The following is a 25,884-nucleotide window of genomic DNA, read 5'->3' on the forward strand; positions in this document are numbered from 1 at the left end:
GCTGACTGAATATCCTTTTCCTCCTCACTGATCTTCCTGATAGCTAGTAAGAAAATGTTGGTTTCTGGGCTACGCCACCAGTGCCTAAGGCCCAATTTTTCTGTCCCTGTTTAACAGGGGCATCTAGTAACAATTTTTAATGCAATACTTTGCATGTGGCTCTTTTCTGCGCTCCAATTACAGTATCTGAGGGGTTGCAGTGTTGTGCCTAAGGCCCAATGTTTCTGCCCTTGTTTAACAGGGGCATCTAATAACAATTTTTAATGCAATACTTTGCATGTGGCTCTTTTCTGCGCTCCAATTACAGTATCTGAGGGGTTGCAGTGTTGTGTTGTGCCTAAGGCCCAATGTTTCTGCCCCTGTTTAACAGGGGCATCTAATAACAATTTTTAATGCAATAATTTGCATGTGGCTCTTTGCTGAGCTCCAATTACAGTATCTGTGAGGGGTTGCAGTGTTGTGACACAGCCACCAGTGCCTAAGGCCCAATTTTTCTGCCCCTGTTCTAGTAATTTTCTTGGTTTGATTCTTTTCTAATTTGAGTTTATTCTAGGTTTCCTCATACGTTATCATAGTGTCATGTTTATTTTCCTTTACTAAATACTCATCATTGTCAATGTAAACACCACAAATCTAAATTTGTTCTTTTAGGCAGCATTGATATAATAAGAAGCCAGACATTGTTGAGTATCCAAAAATATTTATTGTATCACACTTAAAATGTGTCATTTTCATTTTTTTTTTAATATCTTAATAAATATTGTTTATTTTTTTTAATAACTATATTTTTGCTTTTAAATACTTCTATTTATTTTGTTTATAATTTTTTTTTTTAAACCCTCCCCAGAACATCAATAATATTCTTGAGGTTTTGGTCCACCTTTCTGTTGTTCCTTATGATCTTCTCCAGGGCGATGTTTGTGTCCTCTATTTGTGCCCTGCAGGACATTATCTCCCCAATTAGCACCTGGGCACTGTAAGTGTCTAAGCCGCCACCAACAGCTCGTACACCTGAAATTTGGGAAAAAACATGTATTAAAATTATGCAGGCCTACATGTATTACCTGAAGATGTGCTGTATGACACTGACCTGATGTGGTGGCATTTTGCACTTCCTGTACATCTGGCGAGGGTGGGGCTTGGCACTGTGTGGGGTTGGTCGCCTCCACTTCTGCAGCTTGATTGCGGCCTATAAAATTGTAAAAAAAGGGATAGATGAATGAAAAAGATTAGAGGCCTGAAAGAGGAATATCAATCATTCTTTTTAAAAAGTGTGGTACAATTGTCTGCTTTTACAATCCTTCTAAGTTTAACACTGGATTTTATCCATTACCAAAGCTGCTGCATTTCTCTATCTTTGGACAAGTTTCCTACATGGAAAAACAACAAGTATACTGTACACTGGATCACCTCTGTGTGACACGCTAACTAGGTTGTTCTTGTGACCAACACTCAGTGCCGATCCTGACCTCCCTGGGGCCCGAAGCAAATGACATGGCACATTAAAAATGAGAAGCGGGGGGGGGGGCGCTGACGACAGTGACAGGTCACATTAAAGAAAGTTGAGAAGTGGTGGGGGGAGGGGGTGTTCTGCTGTCGGAAATGACATCTTACATTAAATTGAGAAGCAAGGGGTGCTGACTTCTTGCCTCTTCTCCCATGCAGTCAGCGAGTTGAGAAGCAGGGTGAGGGGACGAAAATTACTTCTTACTAGGCGGGGCCTCTAGTCATTTGGGGGGACCTTCGCAGCTTGGCGGGGCCCTAAGCGGCTTGCATAGCAAGCCTTTAGGGCGGATCGGCCATGCCAACCATTGTGCTACTGAGTCCATATGTGTAATCAACTGCTGTGCTGAGCATACTCTCCTTTTGACTTAAGTTGGATTATTTAAATCTAGTTAATAACACATCTACATTAATTAAAAAATTGGTCTCACATAAAAAGATCTTAAATACAATGAACAACCAATTATTATGCCCACAAACATGAACCTTGAAACATCTATTCTTGGACTGTCTATATACACAACCTGAAAGAAAACCAAATGACGCAAAATAATAAAAACAAATATTCAGAGTACACATGAAATTTACTTACGTCTTCTGAGAACTTTTCTAATTCTCTCCATCTGGTCCGGCTCTCTGATTTTCAAATCAGACCATCGCTTGCGCAACTGCTCCCTGGACCTCTACACCCCGAATTTTGCATGGAGAGTCCTCCGCACCTTCTCTATGATCTGGGCCTTCACTTTATTGGGGTTCTTGTAAGGCCCTTTTTTGCCGTCGTAGTCCTCCGTTTTAAGAACAGCCACCATCTCTACCATCTCTTCGAAGCTCATGTTGGTGGCTTTGTACCTCCTGCTCCTCCTGGTGTGTGCCTGGCCTCTCTCCTGCCTGGTTGCAGCTTGCTGTCTTCCCTCCATCATTTCTTCTGACTCTTGCATTGACCGACTGAAAAGGGGCGTGTCAATCACTAGAACTATCGTCATGGGCGTGGAAACCTGCGGAGCTTCTCACATGCGCAGTGTATAAAGGGATATTGCGTGAATGAGAACGTCGTTCACAGTCGGTAGAAAACGTCGGAAAAACGATCGTGCAATACGACGATACGAAACTTGATTTTTGGACTTTATGATCAGTGGATGAGTTTGTGGGTTAGATATGGGGAGAAAGCTAAGGCTTGACTGACATTATATTTTTTTGCTAAATTTTGACTTGCAGAAATAATGGAGGCCTTCAGAGAACAGGAGTTCTTCACAGAATTTGTTCAAAAGAGGCCCCCGGATGGCAACCCCCCTTTTCCCTAGAATTTTTATTTCACAAATAAATTATTTATTGAGCCAAGATCTGGCATTGTAATGCCCCCCCCCACCCCTTAAATAATCGACATATTGTTGCCACACAGCCCCGCCAAGCTGCGAAGGTCCCCCCAAATGACTAGAGGCCCCGCCTAGTAAGAAGTCATTTATCTTGTTTGCAACGCCTGTATACTGATGTTCAAAGTATATAGGGCCAAAAGGTCTTGTCAGGGCCGATCCTCACTATAGGCTCACTATGCAAGCCGCTTAGGGCCCCCCAAAGTACTAGAGGCCCCGCCTGGTGAGAAGTCATTTTCGCCCCCTCACCCCGCTTCTAAACTCGCTGGCTGAGTAATTTCCGACAGCAGAACACCCCCTCCCCCCGCTTCTCAACTTTCTTTAATGTGACATGTCACTGTCGTCAGGCCCCCCCCCCCGATTCTCATTTTTAATGTGCCATGTCATTTTGCTTAGGGCCCCAGGGAGGTCAGGATCGGCACTGGGTCTTGTGTAATAACCTGGGGGGAGTGGTGGCGGGGAAACTCATGCTATTTTTTTCAATGATTTTTATCCATATTGCAGGGACCAAGCATTACATTAAACCCGCAGGCAGTATTAAATTACTTTTTTCTGAGAGTAATCTCATGTTGTGCAGGGACATTTCTAAACACGTGCCACTACTATAGACACCCAGCAGGTACCATATTTAAAGGAAAATTTTTTTTTCACTTTAACCACTTGATCACTGGGCACGTAAACCCCCTTAATAACCAGACCAATTTTCAGCTTTCGGTGCTCTCACAATTTAAATGACAATTACTCAGTCATACAACACTGCACCGAAATGAAATTTTCGTCCTTTTTTTCACACAAATAGAGCTTTCTTTTGGTGGTATTTAATCACCGTTGGGTTTTTTATTTTTTGCGCTATAAGAGAAAAAAGACTGAAAATTCTGTAAAAAAAAAAATGAATTTTCCGTTGTTTATGTTATAAAATTTAGCAAATTTAGTATTTTTCTTCATTCTTTTGCATAAATGTGAAATATGAAGTTACGCCGAGTAAATAGATACCCAACATGTCACCCTTCAAAATTGCACACGCTCGTGGAATGGCGCCAAACTTCGCTACTTAAAAATTACCATAGGCGACGTTGCAGGGTAGTGTGGGGTATTGCAGAGTAGTGTGGGGTATTGCAGAGTAGTGTGGGGTATTGCAGAGTAGTGTGGGGTATTGCAGAGTAGTGTGGGGTATTGCAGAGTATTGCACAGTCTTAGAATGGGGCAGGGATGGCTGAGCAGGGATGACTGGCTGGATCTGTGACTGCAGTTGTCACAGATCCAGCCCACAGCACTCAAGCTGCATTTGCTCTCCCCCCCTCTCCTCTCACACTGTACCATTCGGTACAGAGAGGGGAGGGAGGAACCGGCGTCATCACATGACCCCGGTTTGTTTACAAGTGATCGCTCCATCATTGGACGGAGCGATCACGTGGTAAACCGCCGCTATCAGTGGCGATTTACCATGATCCATGATGCGGACATTCCCGTGACATTCCCGTGTGCGCGCCCCAGAGGGCGCGCGGGAGCGCAATTCTGGGAGGACGTCCATGGACGTCCTCCCAGAGTTAAGCAACCGCTTTGCAGCCGTATTTCGACAGCAGGCGGTGATTAAGTGGTTAAGCATCATTAAAATCACTGCTCAAGAAAAAAACTACAGTTTTTAAAACTTTTTTTCCCATTGATACATGTTCCCTGGGGCTAGACCCGGGTTCTCAAAGATGTTTTCCATCAATAACTTGCATATTGGGCTTTAAAATTAGCACTTTTGAATTCGAACATTCGAGTCCCATAGACTTCAATGGGGTTCTAAATGTTCGTGCAAACCGAACCCGGGTTCGGCTCATACCTAAAGAGGATATTGAATCCCTAGATGATCCAATTACTCAGGAGGAAATCTATAAAGCCTTTTCAGGAAATGCCAGGTGGTAAGAGCCCAGGCCCGGATGGACCGCTGATTAAGTACTACAAAAAATTTAAAGAACTCTTGGTCCTAGAGCTCTGCAACTATTTTAATAAAATAGATGAAGAAGAAGAAATAAGAAAAGAATCTCTTCTTGCCAACATTTCTATTATTCCTAAAATGGGAAAAGACGGAACTTTGTGTTCCAACTATCGCCCAATAGCACTGTTGAATGCCGACATAAAGGTATATGCAAAAATATTGTCAACAAGGATAAAAATATTAATGCCTGATCAGGCAGGTTTTGTAAAAGGCAGGGAAGGGAGAGTTAATAGCATAAGAACCATATTCTTACTACAGCAAGACAAAAAGAAGAAACCCCCAGTCGTACTCATGTCAATAGATGCTGAAAAAGCATTTGACAGAGTCGACTGGGGGTTTATGATGGACACTTTACGGAGCATAGGCCTGGGACCTAGATTTATGAAATGGGTAAAAAATTTGTATAGCCACCCGACTGCTAGAGTGAAGGTCAATGGGAGTGTGTCGTCTGTGTTTGAAATGAAAAATGGAACCAGACAGGGGTGCCCGCTCTCGCCCCTCCTGTATGTAGTATCACTGGAACCACTACTAGCAAAAATTCAGAAAAATCCGGATATAGGAGGGGTGAGAGTGGGTGAAGATGAAGACAAGGTGGCGGCGTACGCAGACGACATACTCCTATATTTAGCCAAACCCAGACTTTCATTGCCCATTGTAATAAAATAAATAAAAAAATACGGGGAACTCTCTAATTTTAAAATAAATCCTATAAAACAGTTATCTTGAACCTGGGTATAGATAAAAAAAGAAGAAGCATTACAGAAAGAATTCCCATTTACTTGGGAAAAAGAAACCTTAACATACTTGGGAATTATGGGCCAGATTCACAAAGCACTTACGCCGGCGTATCTAGAGATGCGCGGCGTAATTGTAAATATGCGCCGTGCGTATCTATGCGCCGTATTCCCCAAAACGAGATACGCCTGAAAACCAGCTTTTTCCGACCGACGTAAAACGATTACACCGGCGCATCGTGTGGCGCAAAAATACGCTAGACGCACAATTGTTTTGCTAGTCAAATATGCAAATGAGGGAGATACGGCGATCCACAAAAGTACGTTTGTGCGGCACAGGCTATGCCCTGTGCTCATCAGATGTATGTCCGGTCTAAAGTACCCCTTATAAAAGAAGGCTTAACTTTGCACCAGACGTGTGCAGGTCAGCTAAAGCAACACCGTTAGGGAAGAGCTGAGCACACACACTTGCAGGACAACAATCTGTATGCCAACATGCTCATAGCTATACTAGTGACTTTAGAGGCGTGCAGAAGGAGGAGGGAACAGAGGAGGAGGAGGGCACGGGAGAGGATATTCCGCACACGCATAGACGTCTTTGGCATGGCTGCTTCTGAGGTGTTTCGCATCTTCAGATTCAGCCCTGAAGCCATCGTGGAATTAACCACAACCCTGAAAAATGACATCACCAGCCCAACACAACGCTCACATGCAGTGGAGCCACTGGTCAAGGTAATGGCAACACTGCATTTCCTTGCCACTGGCTCTTTTCAGCGCACAAGTGGAGCTGTGGCTGGGATGTCACAATCCCCCATTAGCAGATGTGTGCACCAGGTTGTCCCCGCAATCCTTAGACGCATGGCCAACCAAATCATCAAACCCACCCAGGAGGACCTGCGGCTGAAGACAATGTGTGATTTCTACAGAATTGCCAGATTCCCACGCACTGTGGGGGCCATTGATTGCACACATGTGGCACTACAGCCCCCCGTGAGACAGCATTGGCATTCCATCAACGTACAGGTGATAGCCGATGCCCAATACCTCATATGGCATGTCCGTGCCAAACACCCAGGATCCAGCCATGACAGCTACATATACCGTCAAAGCAACATCCCAAGAGAATTTGAACAGAACGTGTATGGGGACAGCTGACATTACGAGGGGCACATGCACGACTAACATCCTCCTGTCTTTTCCCTTGCAGGTGACTCTGCATATGCACTTGGACCCCATCTCATGACTCCATTCTGGAACCCCCAAACCCCAGGAGAGGAAAGATACAATGAAGCACACGCACAAGTGGTGGAACGCACCTTTGGGCTCCTGAAGTCCTGTTTCCGATGCCTGGATAAGTCTGGGGGTACCCCGTTGTATTCCCCAAACTTTGCGTGCCAGATCATCGGTGCATGTTGCATGCTGCACAACTTCGCCGTGAGAAGGGGCCTGGAGATTGACATACGTGATGATCTGACCCCCGAACCACACAATCCCCCCGTGCCCGAGTGTACCCCGTCTTCTGAGGGAGCATCAGCCAGGAGACGCCTCGCAGAAGGCACCTTTGCACGTTAAACACACACATTAATCATGGCACAAGTAGAATGCATGCATGCACACCACTGTGGTCCCTAGCACACACACCCCACATCCTCATCGAATTGGATTAGACCAAAGTACACCGCACGGTACTAGGGAGCAGCAACGCCACGCCAAGGCTCCAATTATGTCACTGTACATTCATACACCATTCACACGGACCTGGGATCACTTCTCCCTGGTCCTGGGGAACCCTTCTCCACCACAAATGAGGGTGACACCCCTTTTCCGGCAGGAATGTCACCCCCACATTCATACATCATTCACAAATATAAAACAAATCATAATCACCGTAAAAATAAAAAAATAAAACACTGAAAACAAAAGTACACCACAAATCAACGACGTTGGCGTGACCCACGCCTGGGCCGGCCACGGCCCCTCAGGGGAGACTTATGGGGGGGAATCAGGGGAAGGAGGAGCCTCCCCTGGTGTCTGCCCACCTGCTGGCCTGCCCTCCAAGGCCACGGCTATCCTGGGGAGGCCAACATTCAGGGCTGCCGTATTGGCCTGGACAGCCTGGGTCAGGGCATTAACCTCCTGACCCACGCCTGCTGTGGCATTCTGCAGGTCGTTAAAGCAGTTTATGAATGCCAGGGAGTTGCAGCTCACGTCATTCACTGAGTCCTTTATGGAGGCCAGGCTCTCCTCCATCTGGGCCAAAGTCTGGGTGACCTGACCCAGATGGCGGGTCTGACGGGCCTGGTCCCTCCGCAGATTAGCAGGCAGAAAGTCTGCCACCCCCTGGTCTTGTGTGTGCCTGCAGATGAGGCTTGTGGCATGGGAGAAGGGGAGCCCCCTGGGGGGGAGCCCTGTTGGGGGAGGAGTGGGAGGGGCTACCCCTGATGGAGGCCTGACTGCTGCCAGCCACAGGGGGAGCCTCATCCAAAAGGCAAAGTATCTCACTGGCAATGGTGACCTCCTCAACCTCCTCCCCCTCATAGCAAAAATGAGGAACAAAAACTGGATGGCCGCACTCCAAAATACTTAAAAAAGTTGTCTTTAATATTCAACTGTACACACACAGTCACTGCAACCAACAGAATACAGGATAGCTGACGCGTTTTGCACTTACAACTAGTGCTTAATCATGGCTAAAGATGGGTTCACAGCACAATAAAATGTATACAAAAGATCATACAAACATGTGACTATAGTCGACCTATGGCAGCACAAAATCAATTAATTAATAAATTAATTAAATCAATCAGCTAAAAAAAGGTAAAACACTCCCTCAAATTAACACAATTAAATAAATAAAAACACCTGTGTGTGTCTAAGCACATACGTTTATCCCAAAGTTATCCCCATAACTTGTGCATATTTCAGGCTTTATAACGATAAATACAAACTTATACAAGAGCACCCATATTAGGTGCAGCAAATCATGTGTCCTAAATCATTGCTATGAATGAGTATGAAGTGCCTGACAGGCTCTTGTATAGAATGTAACCTGCGATAAGTGATATAAATAAAACTAATTATTTTAATGTGAACCGTGCCTGTGCTTGAAAAAATGCACAAATGTAATCTGTGCAAAACATGTAGAAAAAGTATACGTATGTAAAAAGAAATATAAGTGAATAAATGGGTGATTGACTGGACAGGCAAGTAAAAGATGAACCTATAAGGTATGCCAGTCAATTAAAGTGTGCGTATGCACAATGTGTAGTGCTCCTAATATATAATACAAATATTTTAAATGTGTATGCATATTGATAGACACATGATTTAATATGCTTACAGCCCTGAAGTGAAGAAGAAAAAGTGCATGTGGAATCATGTGTGACTGTGACATAACCAAAGAACGAAGAGGAATGAACACCACAGTACATGGAGGTTCTATTCTAATGCAACGTAAAAAGATATATATATGATTATGGTTGTGACACATATATAGATCATGATCGTGCGTGAAAGTCTGTTGTCAGACGCTGTAAACATGTGATTAAGCTCGACTCTAATGTTCTTCAGTGTGTGTAAAGTGTAGAGCCGACAAACCGATGTGTAATCTATCATTTAATTAAAAATAAATGGGTATATAAGATGACATAAAGGTCAAAATCCGCACGTCACCACTCTGTACTGAGACGGAAAAACCAGTCTCCTGATATAAGCACCAGAGACTGGCTAATGTGAATATTCCCTGAAACATAGAGAAAAAGAGGGGGCTGCCACATGGACAGATAACCAAGCGTGTCTATATGTGCGTTTATCAAAAAGTCAAAAAATAATAAAATATAAATAAAATAAAAGGAGACTAGTCTAGCATGCATGCTAGAACTGGGGGAATTGGGAATAAATTTAGAAGGTGTTTCCCAATAAAAATATGTATAAAACAACAGAGAGAGGAAAACCAAGTTTTCCTATAGAGTTTGTAATGAGATATGTAAATTAATATGTGTTTCAAATGAAACAAGATGGGAACCAAGAGGTGGTGGGGCTCGCTCGGTGCATATTGGGGAGACACTAATAAGAGAGTAAAAATCATGGACATACGTCCAATAATACAGTAAAGCACATACGGCAGAGCAGGGGATGGAACAGCGAGTGGTAAAACAAGAGTAACTTAGACTCATGTAAAACCCGAAATGACCATTACCTGCATCCAGCCGTAATGAGATGGACTGTAACAATAAGAGCGCCCCTTAAAAGCAACCAAGCGAAGCCCACCAGGCAGGACCCTAATATCCGAGTGGTCATCAAAGATAGACCAAAAGGAAACCTAACTAAAATGATTATAAAGATTGAGCCTGAGAACCCGTTATGAAAACCGAGGGGACATATGTATTGATGTTGGTTTCTGTCACAGATAAGTTACCAAGACATGTTAAATCAATGTGACTATTAGTAGATTATCATAAACATAGTAGAGTTAGTGTCTGTGGCTGGAGACCAACCTCGGCATAGAACATAGCATGACGGTTGTTGCAGCAGGTAGAAAACATTTCACCTAGATGACAAGAATTTGAGATGTATGTACCAGGCATGGGGGGGGTATTCAATCATAGAAATCGGAAACATCCCAATCAAAGTTGAGTCCTTTGGGCTGTCTGGAATTTATATGGAATATCCAGAATACTTCTCGTTTACAGAGAAGTTTAAACTTGTCCCCCCCTCTGACTGGACACACAATCTTTTCTATGCCTTGTATGGACAGACCAGAGATATCACCACAGTGTATGGTATTCCAATGCCTGGCCACATTGGTACCGTGGTTTTTGTCAATATGATATAAATGATCACTGAGTCTGTCCCGTAATCTCCTGATGGTTCTGCCCACATATTGGATGTTACAAATATTGCAGGTGATAACATAAATTACAAACTTGGTATTACAATTAATAAATTGCTTGATCTTAAAGTCCCTGCCACTGGAACATGATCGCACCGTTGGACCGGTCCCAATTAAGGGACAGTACCTGCAGCCATTAGTGCCGCATTTATAGGTGCCAACAAAATTTAACCAAGTTTGGGAGGTGAGTTTGGATTGAAAAAGGCTGGGTGAAAGGACGCCCCCCAATGTGGGGGCTCTGCGACTGACCGTTTTGATGCCTTTAGACAAGATGGATTCATAAGCCACGTCGTTGTACAGTACAGGCAAATATTTGGTGATAATTTGCCTGATTTTGTAAAACTCCATGCTATATGAGGTAGAAAAAATGGGGGCTGATTCATTGACAATGAGCTTCCTATGTTTGTCCCCGCACCTCCTGTTGTCTAGCAGTGAGACCCTAGAGATGGCATTAACCCTACAGAGAGCGTTATTAATTACTTTGGCTGGATAGCCTCCGACTTTGAATCTATGTGCCATCTCCTGGGCTTCACCGGCAAAATCAACTGGGGAGGTGCAGAGTCTTTTGAGACGGAGGAATTGTCCGTAGGGAATACTATTGATAGTATGAGATGGATGAGACGAATCAGCACGTAATAGAGCATTACCCGCTGTGCTTTTTCTATATAAGCCTGTGGAAACAATGCCATTGGCACCCGTAAGCTTGACATCCAGAAATTCTATGGTCACAGGCTGTAAATTGCCGGTGAACCGAAGATTCAAATCGTTGTCATTAAGGAAATGTAACCACTCATCGAGATCTGCAGGCTCATCTGAAATGATGAGCAGCAGATCGTCGATGTAGCGACAGTATAGAACCGTGTCTGCACGGCGGGGGCTGGTACCCCCAAAGATGCAGGACCTTTCCCACCATCCCATGTACAGATTCGCCAGGGATGGTGAGAACTTGGCCCCCATAGAGGCCCCACATCTCTGGAGGTAGTAGACCCCGTCGAACATAAAAAAATTGTGGGTCAATAAATATTCTAGAGCCAAAATGATAAATTCCTGCAGGACCAAAGAATAACTCCCTGATTCTCTCAAAAAGTGGGAGACCGCCTGCAGGCCCAGATGGTGCGGAATGCTTGAATAAAGGCTGCACACATCGTAGCTCATCCATCTGTAATTGTTCTCCCACGGTATCCCACTTAATTTACACAACAGATGTTTGGTATCTCTTAGATACCCTGGGAGATCAGACACTAGTGGTTGTAACTGCCCATCCACCCACTCACCGAGTCGCTCATTGAGCGATCCGATGCCCGCCACAATGGGTCTGCCGGTGAGAGGATCCATGCCCTTGTGAACTTTCAGCAGATGGTGAAAGACCGGCATTATGGGGTGTGCGGGAACAAAAAGTTTACTGTCAGCCTCAGAAAAAATGCCTGCGGACACCCCTCTATTCAGAAGGGAGATAATGTCCCGTGTAAATTTTATAGTGGGGTCACTTTTAAGGCATTGATAAGTAAACATATCCGATAACTGACGAATACCTTCTTCTTTATAAACACAAGAATCTAAGGCCCCATACACACGAGAGGATTTATCCGCAGATACGGTCCAGCGGACCGTATCCGCGGATAAATCCTCTTGAGGATTTCAGAAGATTTCTATGCGATGGCGTGTACACACCATCGCATTGAAATCCGCGCTGAAATCCTCTGGCGATGACGTGTCGCGCCGTCGCCGCTATTATGACGCGGCGACGGCGCGACGCTGTCATATAAGGAATTCCACGCATGCGTCAAATCATTACGACGCGTGCGGGGAATCCCTTTGGACGGATGGATCCGGTAAGTCTGTACAGACGAGCGGATCCATCCGTTGGAATGGATTCCAGCAGATGGATTTGTTGTGCATGTCAGCAAATATCCGATCTGCTGGAATCCATCCCAGAGGAGATTTCTCCGCGGAAACGGATCCGCTGGCGTGTACACACCATAGGATCTATCCGCAGAAACCCATTTGCTGGGATTTATCTGCGGATGGATTCTATCGTGTGTATGGGGCCTAAGACAACCACCGCCCCCCCTTTGTCCGCATTTCTAATAACAATGGGCCATATTCTCAGAGAAGTTACGATGGAGTATCTCAGGATACTCCATCGTAACTCCCTTTTTTGGCCAGTGTATCTATGCTCCTGATTCTCAGAATCATTTTTGCATAGATACACTTAAGATCCGCCATCTGTAAGTCACTTACACTGGCGGATCTTAAATGCAATGACGCCGGCCGCCGCTAGATGGCATTTACATGAAGGAGTCATTTGCATATGCAAATGATCCTTCTACGCCGATTCCCGAACGAGTTCGCGTCGCGTAACCGTCGCTAACGTCGTTTGCGTAAGCGGAAACTTACCCCTGCTATATGAGGGGTAAGTTTCCGCAAGTCTCGCGTAGGCCATGTTACGGATGGCGTCGGGTCCCCGTCGTGTTTTTTCGTCGGATACGTCGTTTACGTAAGTCGTTCTTGAATACGACTTTACGTCAATGACGCACACGTCGGCGTCATTGACGTTTTCCGCCGAGAACTGGAGCATGCGCACTGGGCTTTTTGCAGCCCGGCGCATGCCCAGTTCTTTTGCATCGGGGGCGCGCTTCATTTGAATAGAAGCCGCCCCCTTGGAGATCCGCCAGGCTACGCCGGGACACTTACACTCCGCTGTCCCAAGTTATGGAGCAAGTGGTTGGGGAATACAACACCTGCTCCAGTAAGTTGGGACAGTGGAGTGTAAGTGCCCTAAGCGCAGCAGGCGGATATTTAGAGAGAATATGGCCCAATGTCCCGATTGGAACTTAAAGACTTTAAAGCTTCTTTTTCTGAATGCGATAAATTGGAGGAATGTTGAACATTGTGACAGCTGTGAGCCAGGTGAGTAAGGTCTCTCTCTACCAGCTTCTGATACATATCAAGTTCACTGCCCCTGGACCCTAGTGGATAAAATTGGGACTGTAATTTGAAAGGTATTGTAATCGTGTCATCCACAGGGTCCATGGGGTAGGGATCCGATTCAAGAAGTAAATCAGTCAGATCTTGAACACCACAGACATCTTTAAACAAGACAGGAGAAGAGACCAACTCACCTGGCCCCGAGCTGCCCCCGGATGAATCGTCCACATTAGTGAGTTGAGTAAAAAAGTGCTTCTTTAGGGTAAGCTTTCTGGCAAAATTGTTGACGTCCAAAATAGTCCCGAATAGGTTGAAATGATTGGACGGGCAAAAGTTCAAACCCTTGGACAAAACGTGGAGTTCTTCGATTTTTCAGGACTTTTTTTGAGGTGTTGATTACATTGCCAATTATTTCCTCGTTGTTCCTCGCAAAGCATATGGGGTGTGCATGATTTTTGAATCTCTTGCCTCCCCGTCTTGTCTTTTTGTGGCCGGTTTTCTTTTCTTTGTACCCTTGGCTGGACTGATAGGGAAACTGTATGCGTACGTATACCTTGTTACTTTCGTAATCTGCACGGTCTCTCAATTGTTTCCCTTTTTTGGTGTCTATAACAAACTTTTCAAGTTTATCCAGTCTTTTGTTTAACTTCCCGTCTAGATCAGCAAATTCAGGGTGCGTTTGCAACGTAGTGAGTTCCTTCAGAACAACCGACATTTCTGTTTGCAGTTTACTGACTTGCTCTAGATTAGATTTAATTAAAATGCTCATTAAGGCCAGTGAACAGCTATTCAGGGTATCCGTCCATTCTTGCTTCAATACCTCGTTAGACAACTCAGTAGTGGGGAACTTCTTTATACGTAGACCCCAAGGTATTTGTTGCATAGTGATGTAATTGGATAGAAAATGGGTGTCCCAATATAGCTTGATTTCCTTCGCCATGGACTGTTCTAATTGTCTGAACATGGCCAAAAGCGAAACCCCATTGTCCTGGCTGGGCGCCGAGGTGGTATAGGTCCCCAATCGGAACGGGTTCTCGGCCGAAGGTTTAAGGGTTCTGTTAAAACCTGAATCCGTGGCTGCAGATGAAGGTGCATTGTGATCCATGAAAAGACTGGTAGTTCCAATGTATCAACACTTTATTCCCGATGGCTGGAGCTCCCGAGCTGGTGATGGAAGGATGCAGGATCCAGAACAAACAGAATTGCCAGATTCCCACGCACTGTGGGGGCCATTGATTGCACACATGTGGCACTACAGCCCCCCCGTGAGACAGAGAACATATACCGCAATCGGAAAACATTGGCATTCCATCAACGTACAGGTGATAGCCGATGCCCAATACCTCATATGGCATGTCCGTGCCAAACACCCAGGATCCAGCCATGACAGCTACATATACCGTCAAAGCAACATCCCAAGAGAATTTGAACAGAACGTGTATGGGGACAGCTGGCTGGTTGGTGAGTGACATGGGTGTCAGGTATGACTGTCCCCCCCCCCCCATGATGCAGACATTATGAGGGGCACATGCACGACTAACATCCTCCTGTCTTTTCCCTTCCAGGTGACTCTGCATATGCACTTGGACCCCATCTCATGACTCCATTCTGGAACCCCCAAACCCCAGGAGAGGAAAGATACAATGAAGCACACGCACGTACCCGTGGAGTGGTGGAACGCACCTTTGGCCTCCTGAAGTCCCGTTTCCGATGCCTGGATAAGTCTGGGGGTACCCTGTTGTTATTCCCCAAACTTTGTGTGCCAGATCATCGGTGCATGTTGCATGCTGCACAACTTCGCCGTGAGAAGGGGCCTGGAGATTGACATACGTGATGATCTGACCCCCGAACCACACAATCCCCCCGTGCCCGAGTGTACCCCGTCTTCTGAGGGAGCATCAGCCAGGAAACGCCTCGCAGAAGGCACCTTTGCACGTTAAGCACACACATTAATCATGGCACAAGTAGAATGCATGCATGCACACCACTGTGGTCCCTAGCACACACACCCCACATCCTCATCGAATTGGATTAGACCAAAGTACACCGCACGGTACTAGGGAGCAGCAACGCCACGCTAAGGCTCCAATTATGTCACTGTACATTCATACACCATTCACACGGACCTGGGATCACTTCTCCCTGGTCCTGGAGAACCCTTCTCCACCACAAATGAGGGTGACACCCCTTTTCCGGCAAGAATGTCACCCCCACATTCATACATCATTCACAAACATAAAACAAATCATAATCACCGTAAAAAATAAAAAAATAAAACACTGAAAACAAAAGTACACCACAAATCAACGACGTTGGCGTGACCCACGCCTGGGCCGGCCACGGCCACAGCCCCGGCCCCTCAGGGGAGACTTATGGGGGGGAATCAGGGGAAGGAGGAGCCTCCCCTGGTGTCTGCCCACCTGCTGGCCTGCCCTCCAAGGCCACGGCTATCCTGGGGAGGCCAACATTCAGGGCTGCCGTATTGGCCTGGACAGCCTGGGTCAGGGCATTAACCTCCTGACCCACGCCTGCTGTGGCAGTCTGCAGGTCGTTAAAGCAGTTTATGAATGCCAGGGAGTTGCAGCTCACGTCATTCACTGAGTCCTTTATGGAGGCCAGGCTCTTCTCCATCTGGGCCAAAGTCTGGGTGACCTGACCCAGATGGCGGGTCTGACGGGCCTGGTCCCTCCGCAGATTAGCAGGCAGAAAGTCTGCCACCCCCCTGGTCTTGTGTGTGGCCTTCCTGCCTGCAGATGAGGCTTGTGGCATGGGAGAAGGGGAGCCCCCTGGGGGGGAGCCCTGTTGGGGGAGGAGTGGGAGGGGCTACCCCTGATGGAGGCCTGACTGCTGACAGCCACAGGGGGAGCCTCATCCAAAAGGCAAAGTATCTCACTGGCAATGGTGACCTCCTCCTCCTCAACCTCCTCCCCCTCAACCTCCTCCCCCTCATCCTCCTCATGAGGTGAGCTGTGGCCACTCCCCTCCCCTGAGGACTCCTGCCTTTCCTGGGGGTCTTCAGCAGCCTGATGTCCGGGGGATGGTGCAGACTGGCCAGATGGCCCCACACCCTCCTGGCCATCTGTGGATGACACAAAACATACACAGGTTGGAGGATCCACACACTTGTCACACATTCCCTTTCCCCCCCCCACACATGCTACTCGCCAGATAGAAAAAAAAAGCTTACCTGTCCGCACGGTCTTCTCGGAGTCAAAGCCAGGCAGGCCCACCACTTGCTGCCTGTTGAAGCACTGGGCCACTGCACGCTTCTCAGCAGTCAGCCTGATGGTGCAAGGTGGTCCCCCTCCAGTGCCCCTGGAATGTGCTGTTAGCTTGGCCAGCTTCTCATGGACCACGCGCCTCAGATCGTTGATCTTTTTGGAGATCCCACTGACGGTCCTCGTCTCCCCCCCCAAAACATTGATATCATCAACAATGTCCTGCAGGATCTGCTTCTTCCTGGCTGGGGTGATGTCCCGGCTCTCAGGGCCATGCAAAAATCGCCCATGTAGGGTAATGGCCCTGGCAAGAATCTCCTTCTCACGGACAGAGAAGTTTAGCTTCCTCTTTTTTGGTGCCATTTCACCACCAAACAGACAGCTAATACAGACACCAAAAAACACAGACAAAAAACACACAGCAAAAACAGACAGCTAATACAATCTCCTACAGTATACCACTCTCCAATAAAACTTTCCTCTAACACTCCTACACAAACCAACAAACTCCAACAGACAACAGAACAAAAGCACCTTGGAAGGGCGTATGTCTGGGCCTATTTATGCACAGGGCGTATCTCACTAAGTACGCCGGGCCTAGTTCCTATCTCACTGATTGCGCCGGGCCGAGTTCTGAGCATGCGCAGTGAGGTGCAGAATCATGCGCGCATGCGCAGTCCGGCCAGCCCTTCGTTTGCATGGGTTCATGGCTCATTTCAATGGAGCACGCCCACTTCCTTCCCACTTTCAATTACCCCGCCTTACGCCTCAGGAATTTACGTTATGCTGGCACAAATTTGGGCGCAAATACTCTGTGGATACGGTACTTGCGTCTCGAAATTGAGCCGGCGTAACGTAACAGAGATGCGCTACGCCGGTCTATATATGCGCCGCTCTACGTGAATCTGGCCCAAAGATCACACCCACAGTGGAAAAACTCTATCTGGCCAACTTTGTTCCCTTAATTAATGAAATAAAACAAGGGGCCAGATTCACGTAGCTCAGCGGATCTATAGATCCGCTCGATCTACGGGAATTAAGATCCGCTCCCGCAAGTTTAGGAGGCAAGTGGCTAATTCACAAACCACTTACCTCCAAACTTGCGACGGCGGATCCTAAATCCCCCGGCGGAATTCTAATTCCGCGGCTGGGGGAGTGTACTATTTAAATCAGGCGCGCTCCCGCGCCGATTTAAATACGCATGCGCCGTCCGGGGAATTTCCCGGCGTGCATTGCTCCCACTGACGTCAATAGGACGTCAGTGGTTTCGATGCGTACGCAAACTACGTAGTTCCGTATTCGAGAACGACTTACGGAAACTACGTAAAAAAATACAAATCGACGCGGGAACGACGGCCATACTTAACAATACTTACCCCTGCTTTTAGCATGGGTAAGTATACGACGGGTACCGCGCTACGGAAACGACGTAAGAACACCGCGTCGGGTCCGCGTACGGTCGTGAATTTCGCGTATCTCGCTGATTTACATATTATTCAGTGTAAATCAGCGGGAACGCCCCCGGCGCCATTTTTAAATCGAAAAAAAGATCCGACAGTGTAACACAGTGTGACACTGTCGGATCTCAGCCCTATCTATGCGTATCTGATTCTATGAATCAGGTGCATAGATAGGACCAGAAAAAATCCGAGATACGATGGTGTATCTGAGATACACCGTCGTATCTGCTTCGTGAATCTGGGCCAAGATTTGAAAAGATTGGCAAGGAAACCTATCTCCTGGATCGGTAGGATCAATGGGGGTAATCCACAAAGATCCGGCGTAACTTAATTTTTCCCATTTAAGTTACACTGCCATAAAATTTCTACCTAAGTGCCCGATCCACAAAGCACTTACCTAGAAATTTTTGGCTGTGTAACTTAAATTCCGCCGGCGCAAGGCGTTCCTCTTCTTTTCATGGGAGTGATTCCCATTTAAATTAGGCGTGCTCCCGCGCCGGCCGTACTGCGCATGCTCGTGACGTCATTTTCCCGATGTGCATAGCGCAAAATTACGTTACGCCGAGCTTTGTGGATTGCGACGGGTCAATAAAGTTGCGTCGAAAAAAAAAAAAGATACGGCACGGAAAAAAAAAATCGCGTCGCTGGACAGAAGGGTCTGCTTTTACATGGTGTAAACAGTTTACACTTTGTAAAAGCAGCCCTAATTTTGCGTTTGCAAACTAAAACTTACGGAGAAAAAACGAAGCTGAAAAGCTTTGTGGATCTCCGTATGTGCTAATTTGCATACCCGAGGCGGCATTTCGACACGAAATGCCCCCAGCGGCAGATGCAGTACTTCATCCTAAGATCCAGCAGTGAAGTCCTTTACACATGCCGGATCTTTTGCCTAACTATGGAAAACTGATTCTGTGTACACATGGTCGTTTTATGCGATGTAAAAAAACGCCGTTTTCTGTGATGAAAAAAAAAGACGTTTTGGAAACGTCATTTTGCAAAACGACGTAGCATACACACCATCGCTTTTGTAAAAAGCTCTATCAAAGCGTGGTTACGTCAAGCACGTACGACGTCACTATAAAGGGTCGTTTCCATGCGGAAGCCTCTTTTGCTGATATCGTGTTAGTAAAAGTTTGGTGAGAGACGATTCGTGCTTTTCAGTGTTTGTGCTTTAAATTTCGTTTTCTGTCGTACAGTTTGTGTATTTGTCGTCGGATCTGTGATACAGTGCTTGTATTGAGGACGTATTTGTTTTGGCAGTGCGTTCTTGTGTGCACAGTGCTGTTTTGCAGGTCGTTCTTCAGAGGCCATTCTGTACTTCAGGGCGTAATTTTGAGTCCGATCTGATTTGACGACCGTTTTCTAGCCATGTTGCGGGTACGAACTCATCGCCGAGATCGTGCTGTGCTTGTTAGGATGTGTGCTGCATCCCGGCAACGGTCCATGAACAGGGTGAGGAGGAGGTTGTGGACCAAGAACTGGTTGCTACGCAGGGACCAGTTCTGTCATATGCCTCTGCTGCGGGAGCTCCGAGAAAATAACCCTGATGAATTCAGGAATTTTCTTAGGATGTCTGACCCCGTATTTCAGCAGCTGTTGGCTTTGGTGTCGCTTTATATCACCAGGCAGGACACCAATATGCGGGAAGCCATCACTGCTGAGCAGCGGCTAGTTGCTACGTTGCGCTACCTTGCAACAGGGAGAAGTCTGCAGGACTTGAAGTTCTCGACGGGCATCTCCCCCCAGGCTCTGGGCCTCATAATCCCGGAGACCTGTTCTGCCATCATTCAGGTTCTGCAGGAGGACTATGTTAAGGTAAGTGGTGTCCTTTCAATGCCCAAACTATATGTCTATATTGTCTGCCTTTTTTTTTTTTTTTACAAAAACACTCCCTAATTAACCTGTTTGTAATATGGTGAGAATGTTAACTTTGTCTCCATGTATGCTGTTTTTAGAAATAATTTTTTCCCTACATGTATCTTTTAGTTAGTCAACCTGTCCAGCATTCTATTTTGTGGCCAAACCCACCTAGCCTAGTGCCTATATCCCCCTTTATTTGTGGCCTCCGTTGTAGTCCCACCCCCCCTCCCACAATTTTTTTCTAATATCTTGCGAAAATATCTTTTTTTTACTAATATTTTTGGGGGTTGTTTGTCAGGTCACAAACTCATCTCGGGCCCCCCCCTCCCCCTAATGTTTTTTTATTGCACATCAGAGGGGGTGATTAATCTTCCAAGTGATCCCATATTCTTTGGGTATATGAAATGACCTGATTTTTTTATATTGGGATCCCTTGAATGTATGAGATATTCTGTTCACAATGTTTGTTTGAATGTATTTTTTCTTATTTTTCTATACAGTTCCCCACCACGCCACAGGAATGGCAGACTGTGGCAGCGGACTTCTCCCAGCGTTGGAACTTTCCGAACTGTGGAGGAGCCATTGATGGCAAGCACATCCGCATTGTGCCCCCACCCCATTGTGGATCCCATTTTTTCAACTACAAGGGGTTCCACAGCGTTGTGCTGATGGCGGTGGTGTCTACCAATTATGAGTTCATGTACGTTGATGTTGGGGAAAAATGGCCGGATGTCGGACGGCGGTGTCTTTGCGGAGACGGAGTTCGCCCAACGGCTTCAGTCGGAGGACCTAGGATTGCCACCTGCGGAGGAGAACGAAGAGGGTCTGCCCTTCGTGTTTGTAGCAGATGAGGCATTTGGATTGGGTCCCCACCTAATGAGGCCATTTCCCCAACGCACCCTCACCCCTGAGAGGAGGGTCTTTAATTATCGGCTGGCCAGGGCAAGACGTGTGGTAGAGAATGCCTTTGGAATCCTGGCCAGCCGATTCAGATTGTTTTTAACTGCAATCAACCTTGCGGAATACAAGTGGAATAACGTAATATTAAGCTGTTGCATTCTACATAATTATTTAAAAAGACATTCACCAACTTACCTAACGGTATTGCCTGATGAGGCAGATGTTGTGGCTCCAGAGGCGCAACATGAGGCTAGCCATACAGGCTTGGCCCCCCAAACCGCACGTGCAGTGCGTCAATCCTATGTGGATTATTTTATGGGGAGGGGGGCCATTGCAATGCCCGATCTTGGTTAAAAAATAAAATCTTATTTTTTATGGAATAAACAGTGTATTTCGTTGTATTTTTATTTTGTTTTTGAATTTTGTGTATTGTAGCTTTTTCCTAGGTTCTCATAGAGCCATGTGTTTGGGATGTACTAAATACCCATCATTGTCAATCTTTACCAAACAAAATATACCTGAGTTATTTAATGAGTCAGCATTGATACAAAGAACTAGCCACACATTTTTGATCGTACAAATATGTTTATTTTTTACATAGCAAAAATCTTTTTTTGTCTTTTTTTTTTTGGTCTTTTTTTCATTTTGCAAAAATATAATCAATCTTTTTTTTATTTTTTTGGTCTTTTCGATTTTTACACATCTAAAATCACGGCTTTTAAACACAAAAAAGAAAAAAAGTCCCCCAAAAAATTAAACCCTCCCCAAAACATTTATTAAATTTTTCAGCTGGCGTTCCAGCGTTTTGGCTTTGTGCCGAATTTCGCGGGAGGCAAGACGGATGTCGTCGACTTGTGCCCTGCACGACAAGACCTCTGCGATGGAGGAGCTGGGCACTATAGGTGTCAAGTCCCTCACCAGCACGATTTGTTCCTGAAATGTGGGACCAAAACATGTATTACAATTATGTAGGCCTACATCTACATTACCTGAAGCAGTGGTATATGATACTTTACCCGATGTTGTGGCAGGTTCCCCTTCGTCTACATCCCTCGGGGGTGTGGCTTGTTGTTGGGCCTCCTGCCTTGCTGCTTCATTGTGCCCTACGAGATTGAAGAAAGGGTAAACATGAGATTCAAACATTCTAGAGGCCTGAAAGTCAAAGAAACTAGCTTGTTCCTTAAAAAAAATGTGACTATTGTTGTTTTTAAAAACCCTTCTAAAACCCAAGATCAGTATTGTAGCCCTTCACAATGCACTTTAAAATCTCGGTAGATTTGGTGTCGTTTTCTTCATGGAAGCTAACCAAGTATCCACTGGATCTGCTCACAGAGGTGTGACACCCGACATAGGTTGTTGTTGTGACAAAGAATTGTGCTACTGAGTCCACATGTGTAAACAACTGCTGAGCAAATGCTCCTTTTTCTGTATATTAAGGTATTATTTCTGGTTCAAATCTAGTTAGAAACACATCTATATCCATTCCACAATTGATGTCACCTCAAACCAAACAGATGTCACAACTTTCATGTTTGTGGGTCGAATAATTGGTCGTAGGAGTTGTCGTTCGTTCGATCCTAAATAATAAAAAAACTATCTTTTTGTCTGATACAGTGATTGAACTCCCCTTTGCCCGAGCGAACTAGGCATGATGCCATTTCTCACAAAGATCGTCTTTTCTTATTTAAAGTCAGCGAATGAACGACGACTCCGACGACAAAATCTTGTGCCCACAATCATAATAAAAATTCTGGGCAACCTGAAAGAAAAAACACATGGCACAAAGAACACACCCAAATAATTAATACACATGAAAATTACTTACTTCTTCTTCTAATGACTCTTTTTATTTTTGCAAGCTGCTGGGGTTCTCTTTTCTTGAGGTCTGACCATCTTTTACGCAGTTGCTCTCTGCTCCTGCGTTTACCAAACTTACGATGGAGCCTCTTGATGACCTTCTCCATAATTGCGGCCTTTACTTTATTTGGATGCCTGTACGGGCCATGTTTGGCATCATAGTCCTCCCTCCTAAATATGATGACCAGCTCCACCATTTCATGGAATGACATGTTGGAGGCTCTGCACCGCTGCCTGGTTCTTCTGGCTGGTTGGGCCTGGCCTGCCTCCTGGCTTGAGCTAGAAGCCACATTGTACTCCATTTGATCCATCATCTATCTTCCTCTCAAAACGACAGAGAAGGGGCGTGGAAAAGACGATTCCGAACGTCAGGGGCGGGGTGTCGTGCGGAGCGTCACGCGTGCGTACTGTAAAAAGGGATCCGACGTGTTTGAAAGTGGCGTGCAGAGTCTGTTGAAGAAGGCGGAAGTCACGATCGTTTCAAACGACGGTACGTAACTTAATTTTACACTTTTTTATAGTGAACAGGGAATGAGTTTGTGGGCTAGATATGGTGAGAAAGCTTATTAGTAGTAGTGGCTTGACTGACATTAGGTTTTTGTTTATATGTTTGATTTGCAGAAATAATGGATCCCTTCAAGGATACAGACTTCATGACTGAATTTATTCAGAAATGGAAAGAACATCCTGTTCTGTGGCAAACAAAAAAGACAATTAATAAAAACAAAGATGCCAGGGAAAAAGCAAAGGAGAGCATGCTGGAATTTGTTAAAACAAGGGTCCCCCACGCCACAACAGACACAGTGAAGAACAAAATCAATTCCATCAGGGGTACCTACAGGGCCCAACGGGTCCAAGTCCTGGCCTCAATGAGGTCTGGGGCTGCAGCTGAGTCCATATATAAACCTACCCTGTGGTACTACAGTCAGCTGCAGTTCCTGGACGACCACATAGAGACCAGGCCATCCCTGTCTACCCTTCCCCCAAGAGGTAGCTCCCAGCTTCCCAGCAGCCAATCCTCCAGTGTTCCCTGCAGACAAGAGAAGGCAAGCTTGGAGGAAGAGCAAGAGTTCCTGGAGGACCCCAATTGTGACCCATGGAGCCAGGTATGTCATTTTTTTATGAATTTAGTATCTGACAAGTATAATCTAATAATGATGTCAAATTGATGTTACTAGTGTTATAAATTCAAAGGGAATGTCCAAAAAAAGAAAATCATATCAATAGACAGTAGTGGCAAAACAGGATGGGGACAAGATAGAAAAATGAAGGGGTCGGAATGATTGTGTGTCAATATCTGGTAGGCCATTAGGGGGGGGGAACGCAATACACCTGCAAGGGGTGCCAGATGTCAAACACCCTTTTTGACACAAATATATTTGACACAAAATAGACTAGTTTGCTTATTGGTGTAAAGGCCTCATAATTCCCAAATTCAGCCTACAACAACCCCCACAACTCCAGGGGAACCATGTCTGAAGCTGTGTAAGGGGCCACATAATTATGGATGGCGACCCTGTGTGTAATATATATTGACATTCAATTTGCATCTGTCATGATTGTAAAAATGTGTGTGAGTAATGAAAACAAGAAATAAACTATGTCCCTTTTTTTTCATACACAGGCAGAGCAAAGCCAGGAGGAGCCAGGCCCCACAGGGAGCCAGGGGGAGCAAGGCCCCACAGGAAGCCAGGGGGAGCCAGGCCCCACAGGGAGCCAGGGGGAGGCAGGTCCAATTGCAAGGCAGGAGGTGGCAGAACCCACTGGGAGCCAGGAGGTGGCAGGCCCCAGTGGGACCCAGGAGGCACGCCGGCGGGATACCATCTCCCGGATCCCTCCACTCCGCACTCCCGCGAAAAGGGCCAGGAGGCTTCGCCAAATGGAGGAGACCCAGGCCCTGCTTCGTGAAGCTACTGCGGCCATCTGAGAGCCACCCAGTGAAGTAGAGGGGTTTGCAGCGCTCATTGCAGCCAAGCTCCACAATCTGGAGCAGAGCCAGCGTGTGCGCTGCGAACTCCTCATGTTCAAAGCCATAAGCATGGCATCCCTGGGGCAGCTCGATGACGACACCGACATTGTGCGGATTGCTCCTCCTGTCCTTGCCACTCCTCCTGCTCCTCCTCTTCCTGAGGCTGCTCTGGCTCCTGGCACTTCATCTCCTCCAGGAACCCAGCCCCCAAGGACTCGGGCTACAGGGAAGGCTGCAGGGAAGACTGCAGGCAAGGCTGCTGGGAAGAAAAAGAGGAAAAACTAACACGGTGCCCCTGATGGAATATTTTTTTGACTCACAGCCTGGATTGGTGGCTTGGGGGACCCTTGCTTTACTAAATTCCAGCACGCACTCAAGTGCTGCCTTCCTTGGCATCTTTGTTTTTATTAAGTTGTTTTTTTTGTTTGCCACCATTTTATTATTTCATATTTTGGCAGAATAAATGCACTTTTGATTTATCATACAAATTTGACCATGTGTATTTTTGAGGAATTTGAGAGATCATTAGTGAGTGGGCAGACCCATTTTCAAAATTTTGAGGAAAGATTAACAAGGTAAAAAAAACATCCTTGTGGGTAACTTCCAAAAAAAAAAAACGGTTGTTGCAGCCACATTTTCAAAATTTTGAGGAAAGATTAACAAGGTAAAAAAAACATCCTTGTGGGTAACTTCCAAAAAAAAAAAACGGTTGTTGCAGCCACTTCAACCCAAAATAAAGATTTCACAAAAAGTAGGGGCCAAAATAAAAACCCACAAAAAGGTTTGCCAATATATATATTTAAAATTTTGTAGATGGAAGATACACCTAAAAAACACAACACAAAACAAAACATTATATAACAAGAAATAATCTAGTTAAAAGCTTGTCATAACTATGTAACAAGATCAGCCGCAACAAACGACCATTTTCGTGTAGCATTTAAAAGCAGGGTGTAAAGAAGCGCATTATTTTCTTCTAGATAAGTTGAAAACGACCTAACTAATGTGCTTAATCCATTCTGAACAGTAGTTTTACCTGAACGAGCGCTGCCGTCTCCTAACTTGCTTCTAAGCATGCGCGGGCTTAAAACGACGTTTTAGCCTAAACACGGTCAATGTTTATGACCCAAAAAACAACGTTTGGCAAAAACGACACATAAAATTGAAGCATGCTTCAATTTTTTTTTGGTCGTTTTTCAGAAGACATAAA

At 45.8% G+C, this 25,884-nt stretch overlaps 1 protein-coding gene and 1 long non-coding RNA gene across 2 annotated transcripts in view; both read right to left on the reverse strand.

Annotated features, from left to right (window-relative positions):
- The window catches only part of MSANTD3 (Myb/SANT DNA binding domain containing 3), a 1,065,404-nt gene that overhangs the window by 320,992 nt on the left and 718,528 nt on the right, over positions 1–25,884 (reverse strand). The gene's annotated exons all lie outside the window — the stretch shown is intronic.
- Positions 824–1,124, reverse strand: LOC120940520. Its single transcript, XR_005749439.1, has 2 exons — positions 1,091–1,124; positions 824–1,011 (listed from the first exon to the last, which is right to left on the reverse strand). It is a non-coding gene; the product is annotated as an uncharacterized LOC120940520 (long non-coding RNA).

Source organism: Rana temporaria, chromosome 5, assembly GCF_905171775.1.
Source record: "Rana temporaria chromosome 5, aRanTem1.1, whole genome shotgun sequence".
Lineage (NCBI taxonomy): Eukaryota > Metazoa > Chordata > Amphibia > Anura > Ranidae > Rana > Rana temporaria.